This window comes from Centruroides vittatus, unplaced genomic scaffold, assembly GCF_030686945.1.
Source record: "Centruroides vittatus isolate TY-2023 unplaced genomic scaffold, ASM3068694v2 contig_3127, whole genome shotgun sequence".
NCBI classification, from domain to species: domain Eukaryota; kingdom Metazoa; phylum Arthropoda; class Arachnida; order Scorpiones; family Buthidae; genus Centruroides; species Centruroides vittatus.
In genome coordinates, this window is record NW_027122015.1 from 714,492 (window position 1) to 728,671 (window position 14,180).

At 31.8% G+C, this 14,180-nt stretch overlaps 1 protein-coding gene across 7 annotated transcripts in view; it reads left to right on the plus strand.

The window, feature by feature from the left end:
- LOC136973288 (polycomb protein SCMH1-like) overlaps positions 1 to 14,180 on the plus strand; it is a 44,760-nt gene that overhangs the window by 12,449 nt on the left and 18,131 nt on the right. For 3 of the 7 annotated variants that reach the window (XM_067268014.1, XM_067268013.1, XM_067268012.1), the window contains exon 2: positions 11,500 to 11,538. The exons of 2 other annotated variants lie outside the window; for them this stretch is intronic. The gene's annotated coding sequence lies outside the window, so the exon portion shown is untranslated. Of the gene's footprint in view, positions 1 to 9,355; positions 9,933 to 11,068; positions 11,411 to 11,499; positions 11,539 to 14,180 lie in introns of those variants that run through there. 2 more of the 7 variants (XM_067268011.1, XM_067268015.1) reach the window with 2 other exon arrangements.

The window sequence follows — 14,180 nt, forward strand, 5'->3', positions numbered from 1 at the left end:
AATTTATCATATAGATTTGCTTGATTTCCAGAAATAATGAGATCAATGCACCTTCTTTTCGTCCTTGTTTAATACTTCCTGCCCAAATCTTTAAGAAGGTTTCCTTTCTTTTATACTTTTTTGGAAAAATATGGCTTGTTTTACGCTCCAAGAAATTGATCCGAATCACGAAATTTCTAAGAAATTACATCGAACAAATTTAAGATCAAATTAATACCTAAGAAATCTAATAGGAGGACATTGTTCTTGATTCTTTATATTGATTTTTGCAAAATAATTTTCTCGTTATTTAGTTACATTATAAAGTATTTGACTTAATAAGATTTTGATTGAAATAGCCCACCTTCTTACAATGTTGATGCTATAAATCTGCTCTAAAATCTTCTAAAACTGTAATTATATAATTGGTACGGCAAATGGAGTTATGCAAATTATAAGATTTATACATATATCAATGCTCATATAGGAAACATGAGGGTATATTTACGAAAGATTTTGTTTGTTTCGACAGGAAAAAGATCCAAAAACGTGAAAATTCCAATGAGATAAGATACTTTATTATCTTCTTGTCAGTATTTTGGATCGTAACATCTAAAAAAACTATATACGCATATGTATATATATATATACACTGTGTATCAGGAATCAGATAAGAATAAGCATATGAGATAGGAAGCAAGTTCCTTCACTCACACAAAAATAGCCAACTTCAAAGGTCATTCCGAGTCGAACAACAAAAATATTTTATATCAGAATGTCGATTTCTGTCGGTAACGTTCATAAATTTCGATAAATTTTAAAGCAAAATTGTCCAAAGATTAACAATAAAACAAACTAAAAGCAGAGAGGAGAAAAAATCTTTCCTGTGAATTATAATCACTTATTACAAATTGTAATAAGAGAGCATAAATTAACATTAGCGCTTGACTTTTGTATTTAACATCTTTATTGCTGTGGATAGAAACTAATTTAAAATTAAAATATTCAGTCAAAGTTAATTAGTAGAGTTGTATGGCAACTGGTGCTTATAAAGCGATCTTTGAAGAAGTTTATAGACACGTCTGTTCGTTACATCACCTTCAGATTTTTCGAATTTTTCAGGTTTGTAAATAAATAAATATATATATATTTTAATTATTTAATTATTGCTCGAAGATAGGGTGGAACCGTTTGTTTCAGAATGACCAAAGGTCATAAGCAAGGCCTACATATTATTAACTAGTAAGGGGGAAGAGAGCTTTATAATGAATTTGCCTGAGGCTTCTTCAAACTTTGAAGCTTTGTTTTGATATAGGCTGTTCTCGTAAAAATAAATTTCTTTGTTTTTTAAAAAAAAAAGATTTTTTTTTGGCTAAACTATCCAAAACAAACTTTTGTTTTCCTTCAAATTGCCTAACCGTAATTAGGCCAATTTTAGAAACTGATTTTGCAACTTAAAGTGATTTAATTGTAAGATCAGTTTGTAAAATTTCAGAGTTCAAGAGGAAAAATATGTTATTTTTAAAAATTAAGTTTAGATTTTATTTGTAAACATTTGAGATAATTTTCAATATTTTTAAAGTTTAATGTTATCTTATCTGAAGCGTTTGAACTAATTGACTATATTGGAATATTTAAAAGAAAAAAATATATATATTTTTTAATAATAATAACATGAAAGGACGATTTGTTAAAATTCAGAAAGCACGATATTAAAAAAATAATAATAATAATAAGTGTAACTATAGTTTTTTAAGAAGATTTTACGACAGACAACAGCAAATTAATGATGCATCCTACAGTTATCTGAGACCCTCACAAATGTTAGTTATTTGGAGGCCTTTTAAGAGCTGCTGTGACTGAGAAAAAAAAATTGTATTGTCTACAACGTTTTCTGGTTTATATCTATTTTTTTTATTGTTCACTAAAGTCACTTGGCGTATTTTTCCTTTCCCAATAGCATTCAGATATATTCAAGATGCCACAAACCGCGTGTCTCTAGAAAAAAGTAGTAGTATTGAGTTAATTTCTCATATCGATCCCCTTTTGCTATCTCTGCACAGAACAATGGTACAGTAATGTAATTCCTCGACAGATTCGGGTTCTTTTATTTGTATGCAGCGAGAATTCTTCTTTTATTGTTCGGGATTTTTTGAGTGATAAGCCACTATCATTCTTCAAACATAATGAGAACGATCCTAATAAAAGAAAAGGCTTTTAAAGCAAGAGAAAAGACCAACTACCAATTAAGTAAAAAAGAAAAAAAAATGAAAGAATTCGAAATTTAAGGAGTGGACGAAAAACGATTGATCTCTTCGGGTCAAAGAACTAGTCCGCTCACGTGTTATCGGCATGCGTGCCTCGCTCTCTTGACCTCTGACCTGTCCCCCCTACCGTGCCCAGAGTGCGTGACATAATGATCAGATAACAGAAGGCTGACGATAGCCTGCAGCTTGAGCCTTCCAGGTGGCTGGCGTGACTGCCAGTAGCATAGCTGCAGGTATTCTAAAGGAGTACTTTGTAAAAGAAAGACGTACAGTGACCTCACATATTCTCTTCAATTAACCCTTTATGAAACAATGCTACTGATATAACGTGTTGATGATATTGTATATATACGATTTTTAATATATACGTATAAAAAATTATATTACAGTCCTCTAGATTTAAGTATTATCATCATTTTTTCCCCCTTGACCATTTGGAAATTATCTTCTTAAGTGAAGTTTAGATTAATGAATTTTAAGGCATGTAGAGTTTTTAATCATTTAAATATGTGCAGGAAATCTAAGGGTTGGTATAAGAGTGAAGATCCTGCACGCAATCGAGTTTTAATTAACTGTCAAAATTTCGTTTCTCTAGATTCTTAATTGATGATTTTTATCATTTATAAGTCAACTTATCAACATTAAATTCACATTAAAATGAACTGTTTCACTCTTCCTAGTCATTCACATCAGTTATTCTTACAAAAGAACCTGTAAATAATATTTTGTACTGATGTATCCTGAATGTCAAGAAAGTTTCGTCACTACATTTTTATCAACTCTTCTCGTCTTGACCCACTGATTTATAAGAAATATATATATATTAAATTAAAATTAAATAGGACAATAATTCGCTAGATAATTTCAGAATATTATTTTATTACTTTAATTGTTTAGACTGCTATTGACGGCGCCACAGTCGCCATTCGTACTGTAATCGATGCTAATTCGGAAACTACTAATAGAAATCGATTTTCTCGAAAGTTTAATTTCGTACACGCGCACGATACAACTTTTGCGAGAGATTTTATATGTTGTTTTGTTTTTTGTCGAAATTTAACAAAGGAAAAGGCAGTTTATAAATTTCCAGCCAGTTTAGTTATTTTGCATTTCCTCTCCAGAAGACTAACACGTGATACAATAGTCACGATAAAATCACGTATGTCACGAGATCAGCGTGAGATTTTTAGGTGGAGTTCCTCTCCTCACGCAAAGGGCGTGGTTAAGATGTATAACTGCTCGTCTATTTTTGTAGCGCTAGGAGAAAAAAAAAGAGCGAGAGAGATTTTTGAACAGAAAGAATAATTTGAGTAGCGTAAAAATATTTATTTATGTGATATTTTTCTATGAATTCGTGCAAGGATATTGTTAGAAAAGATTGTGCCAAGAATCTATAATGACGGAGGAAGTTTAGAAATGACAATGCTCCAGAATAAGTAACTCAGATGCACCGATAACGACTCCATCTAAGAACGTTTATAATGATGGGGGACGTGTTAACACAATGTTCGAATCATTTATCAGCAGCTCAGAAATCGGCATCCATGCAGTTGTCACGATGACTTTTTCTCTCTTTTTTTTATTTAAACGTATTTAAATTTTCCTCTAAAACTAGATAAATTAACGATAAGGATACTTACAGATCGTAAAATAGAAGTAATTTTTTTGGGTCATATCACATTTTGCAATATAATCTTATATGACTACTGTGCACAAAGAGATTCAGGAAGTTAGGGAATATGGGGGAAAAGTCGACCTGTCAGTCCACACCCCAAGTTGATGGGACAGAGGGTAGCTCCGGGCACAGACCTGCACGTGCACTTTGATGAGGTAGTGTTCGTCTCGTAGAAGGCCACACCTAGATTTCATGGTGGAACTTGGCTGGAAGCAGTTTAAATGGCAAGGGGGTCGTATTTATCATCACATAGAAGACTCGCAGTTATCTAACCCCTTGTTGCTTTTTTTTATCATCATCGTGCGGTTGAATACAGGGGCAGGGCATGTCTAGAAGCCAGTTCCTGGATCACTTGTGCTCTTTAGTGAAGTAAGAATGAACAGGTTGTGCTCTTGTAGGAAGTTTTGCTCGATTGAAATACACAGCGCCAAAGGAGAAGGATGGGGAAAATTGTTCTTTTGTAAAGGGAATTGTTTCTAATGCAAATAATAAAACTCCTGTTGTTAGGAGTCGGTGCTGGATATCCGCACGGGCTATTGTCGAATTTTCAACAATCCCTTTATTATACCGAGCTCACAATAAGTGGGATTGCCTAACTATACTTCCTCTAGCAAAATAAAAAAAGATTATTCCCTTTCTTATATGTTGATAACAATGTTGTTCTCAAGGATGTTAATATTTCGACTAGTCATAACAATACCCTCACCTTCTAATTACGGCTCATTGTTTATTACTTATTTATATAAGGTAAAGATAGATCTACATCGATGAATATTTTAACGAATAAGAATAGAACAATTACTTTTATTAAACAATATTGCCCTAAATAGTATTTTTCGTTCTACTTTACAAATAAAAACTGTGTATATTTTTATTTTTATAATTTATTAGCTTTTAACGATCAAAGTTTTATTATAGCTAAAGAGAAAAAAACTTTAAAATTTCGACAAAGGATGGTTCTAAATTATTTTTGATTTGGGGTCAGAATAGATGGAAATTGTCCAAATACTACAATTGGAAAGTCTCCATGTTTTATGACCATAAACCAAACATGATTAAGGCGAAAAAAGTGCAAAAATTCGTATCGACTTTTAAATAATCTAAAATTATAAACAAGGGAGTGTCGGAGCGCACATTAATTTATTACGATGTGACACATCCTGGTTTAAGATCATGTTTGATTTTCACGGCACGATTGGTACTCGAAACAAAGATCTCGTTTGTATCTTCATTGGTATGGGCCGGAATCTCAATACTCGTGTATCGACTGTAATTTCCACATCAGAAAAGCGTAGTCACGTAATTGTAACACTAGATTTTATTTTTCAGTAGTGACGAGGGGACGAATGGATATCCTCCCCAATTCTCACGACTACTGTCTGGCGACATCGTCCACAAAAGAAGTTTGACAGTTAACAATATATCTAGTGTCATCAGTAATGACTGTACAGCCAGAAACATTTATGACGCTAGTTTTTGACACGTGAACAGACATCAAGTGCAGTTCGATAACCGTCGTGTCCTTTCAACCATTCCAAAATCCCACCATTGTCTGCTTTAGACTTCCCCCTTCACTCGATGCATTATCGATCGTCGCTCAACTTTTATTTAAAGAAAATAAAAAAAACCAAAAAAATCTAGAATTTTGTGACATTTCACCAAGTCAATGCACCCATACCAGGTGATATCTCCAGGCTATACTTAATGGGATAAAAATTTAGAAGGTTTTTATAAATGGTATCTTGTGGTAATGACCCGACTCTAACACAATAGTTAGTGTCAATATTTACCAAAATATTCCGCCACCCAAGTGTGGACTCTCTACCGTTGCCGGAGGACGAGACGGTGTCCTTCTATTGTTTATGCCAACTGAGTATGTGACAAGGCCGTCACCTCTCTTTCGTGACAAAAGGGCACTGATCTGACATAATACCTTTTAGTTCTATAATTTTCATAAACCTACACACAAACGCGCCGACACTTCGCTTACTACTTCGCCAGCCAGTCGCTTTCTTAATCTTTATCTTCCACAATAGAAAAATAATGTGCACGAATTTTGATCGACTGACTTTTCACAAACAACAATTTTTTTTTCCTTTTTCTAACGTCTTTTTATATTTCTAAAGCTCGGAAAATTTGTCTGACCAGTGAGTTGCAATCTTAATTCTTGTGTACTGACTGTAATTTCAAAAAAAAAAAGTATTATTTTCGTAACTTCCAACTTGTAAAATTGACAGTTAACAGTTGAATTTTAACGTTTAAATTATTGAAAAATTGATAAATTCGTTGTTGATTTTGTATTTAATGTATAAATTAAGCTTTACTTAAAGACCGCATGATTATTCTTTACACCAAGATTAAAGAATTTGCTGTACTTTTTTTATCGTATTTTAGTATTCCTTGTAAGTTAATTCACTTTAAAGGATAAACTTCACATCAGTATTTAAAGTAATCTTTATCGTAGAGTATCGAGATAAAACTTTATACATTCCAACAGGTGTTTACATTTGGTACTTTATCAAAAGTGCACTTAATAGGCCTATACTTTAGTACGTGTATATATAAAATCTAGACGGATTTTTACTTGAAATTTACGCGTGTGGCATATTAGAAAAGTTAATGCAGTGTTCATTTCAGGGCATCAAAACTAATGATTGTAGTGAGAGATACTTAACTTTCATCATATATCTAAATTTCTAGCAATGATGCAAGCGGCAATAATTGACATGTTCAGAGCTAAATTTTAATAAATGGTAAGGAAAGATCTCCATTCTTGGAAAAGTTACTATCTCTTCCAGGTATGGAGACAGATTTATTCTCTTTTCCAAATGAATTCTCAGAAATTTTTATTTATCCCGAAAATAGAAGTATACTTTTACACGGTTGAAATAACCAATTTTTGAGGCATTGAAGAAAATATTTTACTCCTAAAGCTATCTTTTCTGAAGTTTTCTCTTTAGAAATCCGACTTAAATACAATTTTCTCGAGTGGAAAATTGTATTTGAGTTTATATTTTTATACGAATTTCTCGTGTAGGGCTAAATTTAACTTCAAAATAAATGAAATAAAACGATTTAAATGCAATTATATCTTAGGTAATCGATTCGTGTTATACATTCGTGCAATATTTATCATGCAATACGTTGACATTAATTTATAAGCTGTTCTTTCTCGTTGGAGATCGATTTGTTAGAATTTACATTACAAATGGCTGTATATATGGTAGTATATAATATCACAGACTGAGAAGGGTGTAATCGGGTCCCGGACCATCATAGTTTTATATAATATCAGGCTTGAGGAGAGGGGGCGGATGCCATCGCTGTCTTATATAATACCAGGTTTCGAGAAAGGTGAGATGGAGTCTATCCCTCTTCGATGGTCATAAAAATCTATGAATAAAATCAATAAAACAAATATTTTTCATATATTTACAAAAGATATTTTAACTTATATCACTTTTCTATTATGTTTTTTTTTCGCATTAAAAAAACAAGACTAAATTCTGCAAGTGGTACCCGAGCCAAATGATTCTCTGGCATCCTTTTTATAGTTATTGAAATCTAAATACACGCCAAAAATACGTATTTAACTCTCCCCATTATTAAAATTTCTATCAATTGTTTAATAAAGAAATTAATTTATTTGATTTAAATAATTTAACGTAGTCCTATATTATTCTACGTTCTGATTTTATTAAGTTCTAGGCTATGTTTTACGTAGCTCTTGACATAAATATCGAAATATCCAAGAAAAATGTTATCAGTTGAGGCGTATTTAAGTGTGTATTTCTATTCTTAATCTTTGAAACACAGAGCGGAACTATTATAATTTACTTTGACATTACTATTTTTATTCCTTTTCTTTTTTAAAATTTTAAATTTCTGCCTTATTAGGTACAGAAATATTGATTAGATTTTCTTATAGAGTGTCTTTACCAGAAGGTACTCCAGCCGTCTTAACGAGCATGTAACTCGGTATAAAGGTATAAAGTGTAGGCTATCAGATTAATTTTCCGAGTTAGTCTGCTAGCTACGATATGCAAATTAGACACACCGAGGAATTTTTCTCGGATATCGACTCGTATTACGTTATTATCTCCGCGTCACGTGTTGGAAATTTGGTTGTGTGTGTGTGTGTGTGTGTGAGCACCCTGCTATGCCGCGGGCTTCTCATTTTTAAATTAGACACGCTTGGATCCACAATTTAAAATATTGTATTTACTCTATTAATTTATCTTCTACAAACGACAGTAAGGTTCTTACAGCGTGGTTTTTTTTTTTCTTTAGAGCTTAGAGCTAAGGCAGAATAATCCCAAAAGTACGTGCACTTCTTGTGTATTTCTATATAAATAACCAGAAATGTGTACGTTTTATCGTGAAGAATAACTGTAAAAATGTTAAAATTAGGTCTTAATTTTTAGAAATGGGAATTCTGAAGTTATTTTTTCATTTTATTATTCATTCTTTAAGGAAATTAATGTGAAAAAAGTTCATTTAAACATCAACTTTAGCCGCTGTCCACTAGGAAATGCCATATATGGCATGGAGGAAATAAATCCTGTTATCCTTGTTACTGTACATAATTAGTCGCGTAAATTTGTTTCTCATATGTTTTAAAATAACCTTACAACTGATAGAATTGTTTCGGAAAACAAAAGGAAGTGATAAAAAACGATGTCTCTTGTCTTTAATTGTCAGTAAATATCACTTTTTCTGGAATTACCTGCATATTTTCTAAGAGCTAACTGAATATTTTGGGTAGTGCTGAATATTTTTCTATTTATCTACCCATTTAAATCTCTTATTCAACATTTTTTTATGAACCCAATTGAATAAACTGTGGGCGTAACTTAATATTTTCTGACATTTATTTGAATATATGGGAATTAACCGAATATTTTGTGGACTAAATAAATATTTTTTGACCTTTGTTCGAATATTTTGCGCATTTATTTAAATATTTGGAAGCTAACTGAATATTTTATGGTGTTTATTCGAATATCTTGTGAATTTACAGATATTTGATAGCATTTATTGGAATATTTTGTGAAATAATTGAATGTTTTGTGACGTTCGTTCGTATGTCTGGGGACTGAACATTTTATATATTAAATGAATAGTTTGTAATATATATTCGAATATTTTGTGGACTAACTGAATTTTTTGGATGCAGTTGGATATTTTTTTGGCTTTGTTCAAATATTTTGCGACTCTATTCGAATATTTTTCGAACTTAACTGAATATTCCGTGGCCGTTGTCGAATATTTTATGTACCTATCAAGATATTTTACGAGTTAAGAATGTAAAGCGAATTTTGATCAGATATAAAAATAATAAATCTAAATATAAGCGTTAGAATCGTAACACCGAGCAGCTAACTTTAAAAAGTAAAGAAGTAGATTTTTATTCGGTGTTAAATAAAGAATAGAAAAAAAAAGCGAAATCGTTAGGCAAAAAGATATTTATCGGGCACTTTCACACGATAGTGGTTTCCTCTATCCAAAATTAGCTACAAAAGAGAGAATTCCCACGGCAGAGGTCGAATCAGTCAATACACCTGCAGCGATCCAGATGACAGTTTGGGGTCCTCTACACTAGCCGCTCTATCTCTCTGGCTCCTGTTACGTCGACGACACGGTACGGTCTGCGCGCATGCTCAATGGTTCGGGTGTGTCCGGAGAGAAGCATTGGCAGATGGCTGTCGACCCAAAGGTTAAAGTGCTAATCGGAGATGTCAGAATGTGAAGGTCGCTGTTCCTGTGGGATGTGGCCCCGGGGATGTTGTCAACAGCTTTTCTTATAGCGAAGTTAGGAAACCGGTTTACTAATTTGATTTCTGCTGGTGAAATTTTGTCGCAGTGTCGTGGGAAGCTGTGTTTGCCTTGCCCTACAGATAACATATAGGACAGGAGTAGATCATGTTGTACCACGCCTTTTAGTACGAGTCGGGTCAAGGTAGCTCTCATGCTCCAGTCACAACTTTCGACCGATGTTGCTCTCTATTCGTGTAAGTATGTCCCGCATTTTGACTACATTCTGCTTTTCTATTATGGCCGACGCTTTGCTTTATCTACCTTTAAACTTAAACGTTACTTTAAAAAAATAAATAATTCGCGTATGTACCGTACCGGCTTCATAACTGCTTAATTAATTACCACGCCAATTATAAACAGAGTAATTTTTAAATTATTGTACAGTTTATATCGATAATACTAATAAATAAATAATTTTATATTTTCTTTCCTTTTTTTTAACTTGGGGGAATTAAATATGCCGCTGTTGCGCTTTAGGTAATTCTTATAAGGTAGGCTGCCTGTAGCGTGCGGGGTGCAACCCAGATAAAGATGTATAATTGAGGATTTGCATCTAACAGGAGTTACGTGAATGAAATGTTTTAAAGATTGAAACTTTCTAAATTCAAAACTGGAGTAGTTAGTTCGAAATCTTTCCTGGTTCCCGTTCACACCCAATTCCTTTTGTTCGTTGTGGAAATTTATGATAACACGTGTGTGCTTACATTGAGAAAAATGATGCCGACACTCCCTGTTATATATATATACATACACATACATACATGAGAAAAAACCTATCTGATGTATTCAACAATCTACTTGGAAGATTCATTTTGGCTCAGTGTTTTCCCTCCTTATGCCTGATATCTCTTATCTTTAGATTTGATATGTTGGAAGCCAGTACAGTAATTTCACTTTAGAATAAAAAAAATTCAATGAATAATGCTTTCTTTGTTTTGAAGTAACGTGAAACGCTTCGCTGATGAATATTATTCTGTATAAATATCTGTTTTATGTATCAGGAGAAGCAAATTATAAATAGAGCTATTGGTAATTTATTCTTGTTTCTTCAGTTTTGCAAGAGTTTTGATGAGTTTGCCATTCCAAAATAATGAATATGTGGTTGAGGCCTGGAGCATAGTGATCACAAATTCGAAGAATGCATAGCGGAAAGGGCCTTGAAACCCTAAATAAATGGGAGGGATATCATTCGTGAGAAAATATTATCAACCTGCTTGCATATTTTTTGCTCTATCGTTATGAATATTTTATATACCTTTTCCTCCCAACCCTTCGCTTAATATTCAACTTAAGATAGTTATTTATATTTATTTTCCATCAAAATTATGTCCTAAAAATTGTATAGAAAGTAAATTAAGCTTTAAACAAAATAATAATAATTTAACAAGTAAGATTTTAATCTGTAAAGTGAAAAGATTTGTATAGAAAGCATCGTCGGTTGACATCCGACATTGTTAGATGAATAATCTTCATGTTAGAATATGTTGTGCTCTATTGTTGATGAAACTAATAGCAGTAAAGTGCTGTGGCCCCTTACATTTTTACTTCACCCTTATTGTTATTTCTAGTGATGAATTTGGGTATTGATGGATGGTGTTGTCAGGTGCTCGTAACCGTATCTTTTGTACAGAAAGTCACAACTTAACATTCGTGTCAACAGATTAACATAATTGTACATCTTAATGATATAAAATTTTCTTAAGATCAGCAATTGTATTATCTTTAATAATTAAATATATTCGTTTCTCCTTTTTTTAATAGGAGTTCTGCAAGTGGTGCCTATAATATTCATTGTTAAAGGTAAGCACTCTCCATATTTTTAATGTTAATTATACGATTTTTAATGCGTAAGTTTATATAAAAATTTCCAAACTGATGTTATATAATTTTAAGATATTTTATGCAAATTATTTAGTAGTACTTAAATATATTATATAATTTCATGTAAATATGCATGACTTATATACGTATAGTACCATTTTATGTATATGTACACGTATTTGTACCTCTTCTGTGTAAGTATACATCTTTATGTATAATTATATGTATTAGTAGGTCTTTATATGTGTGTGTACGTATTTTAAGTATCCTTTATGTATAAATACACTTATTATAACTCCTGTTTTGTAAAGTTTGATTTAAAAAATACACCAACTTTTGGCTCAATTTTTTAAAATTCATATATAAAAATATATATTTTCTACCAGATGGTTGTACAAATTAACCACTTAATATCTTTTATTACGCAGTACAAAACTCATAAATTTCATTTTGCGATTGTTGATTAAACGTTAGAAATTACTGTCAGTCCGTATAAATTTAGGATAATGCTAGTCAGACGCTTTAACCCTTCTGTAATGACTGAGGCAACCCTGACCCTTGTAACTAAGGTCAAAACATGTTAACAGCTGGTCTGAATACAGGAAATGACGTCAGAAAGGTTTAGAATTTAGTGTGTTGATCGTCATCAGTTTTATCGCTTATGCGATGAAAATACCGACAAGGAACTGTCTTTTTTGATTTTTTTGAATTTTTTTCTTTTTTTATTTTTTTTTAGTTTTCCACCGCCATTCCTTGACCTACTCTACATTGTGTTCTCATTCTGTCTGAATTATAAACTTCCTGACTTTACTTTTTTTCATGCTACTGGTATTGAAAGATCAGTAAAGTCACGTGATTTCAGGTGGAGGATCAGAAAAATTTTTGTCACTTTTATATCATCTATCGAGGTTAGATTCATATCGGATTTTATGACAGGATACTTTAACGAATTAAAAATAATTTAATAGCTTCGAAAATTACCTTCAGGCACGTTAAAATTACATTTAAAAAATGTTTCTTTTTGTATAGTTATTTATAAAGTAAATATTTGGTTATTACTGCTTTATGGTGTATGCAATTATACCCTTCTTTTGGGCTTTAATTATAGTTTAAAATAATAAAATGAACCCATTATGAACGTCCTTACAGTTATTAGAGAAGCATTTATTAATAAGGAAGTAAAGCTTACTATTTATTTTTCTTGGTAGTGTTATTAAAATTTTATGTAATTTCTATATAATTCATTATATTTGTTTTTCCTTATAAATTAGAATAATAATATATACGATGAGGTTCATAAAAGTATTTAATGGGATATCCGAAAAGTTTGAAGTGATAGAAAGTATTGTGTATTGGATGTTTAAAACATGGTAAATGTTCAAAATACTTGCCATTTAAATGTTCACAAATGCTAAATATTCAAATATATTAAATATAATATGCACAAAAGATGTTAAAAAATGCTGTGTGTTTAATGTTTAAAACATGGGGCTGCCCATTAATTACATATACAGTTTAAGGGAGGGAAGGGGTCGCTAAAAGTAAATTGTTGTACACGATGGGGAGAGAGAGGGGTCGTAGTATTGTTCAAGTGGGCTTTTTTAATGGTATTAGTAGCATACAAATTTGTTCTTATAAGTGTAGTTACGTGAATAAACTATGAGTTAAGAAATATTTACAGAACTTTTTAAAGTCATTTCTTTAATTTCAGGGGGTCTATGAACTATCGTACATATAATTAAAAGGGAGGGTTTGCTAAAAGTACACTACTGACAGAACAGGGGGGGTCTAAAGTGGACAAAAACTGTATACGTAATTAATGGATGGCCCCGTATGGATGTTCAAAATAAAAAAGTGTTAGATTGGTATGTCTATCATATATTGCGTATGATTAGATATTCTAAAATATAATATAGAATATTAAAAAATATATTTAAATACAAATGTATTGACGTATTGAATGTATCAAATATTATCTATTTCATATGATATAGTGTGTTAGTGTTGAGAGGATATCAGATACTGGTACTTAGTGTTAAATATTCAAAAATATTGGACATTGAATGTTCGGAAAATAAGATATTCTCGAATATTTTTGCATGTTCAAGAACTTTGGTATAATAAATCTTTATAATTTATAATATTAAATGTATAATGAAGTAATTTAAGTGACAAAAATGCGCAAATTTAAGTTACACGTTTAATCTTACAGTTAATAATTGGTTTTAAATAGAAGAAAGATACATTTAGATGATATTTTAATGAATGAAACATAATTTATAGCGTGCGAAATGTTATTAATTGCTATTTTTGTACAGATAATCAATATAAGTTGAATGGAGTATCAGTGACACGAAGAGTAATGGAATGAAGTAAAGCGATCCAATGCGCTAATTTCGTGTGACAAATCGTCACAAACGATACGTCACACTAAAGAAAGAGTTCTCTGCCCTTCTAATCATTAAACGTCTTGGCATTAAGCACGGTCCTACTTAAAATCTTTGGCCTACTTTAATATAAGTAGGACTAAGTGATCACAATCTATTTGTCACGGTCAATAATTTGTGACATTTACAAAATGGGAAAGAGGTGTTTTTTCTGTGCGTCTTCGACGTTTTGTC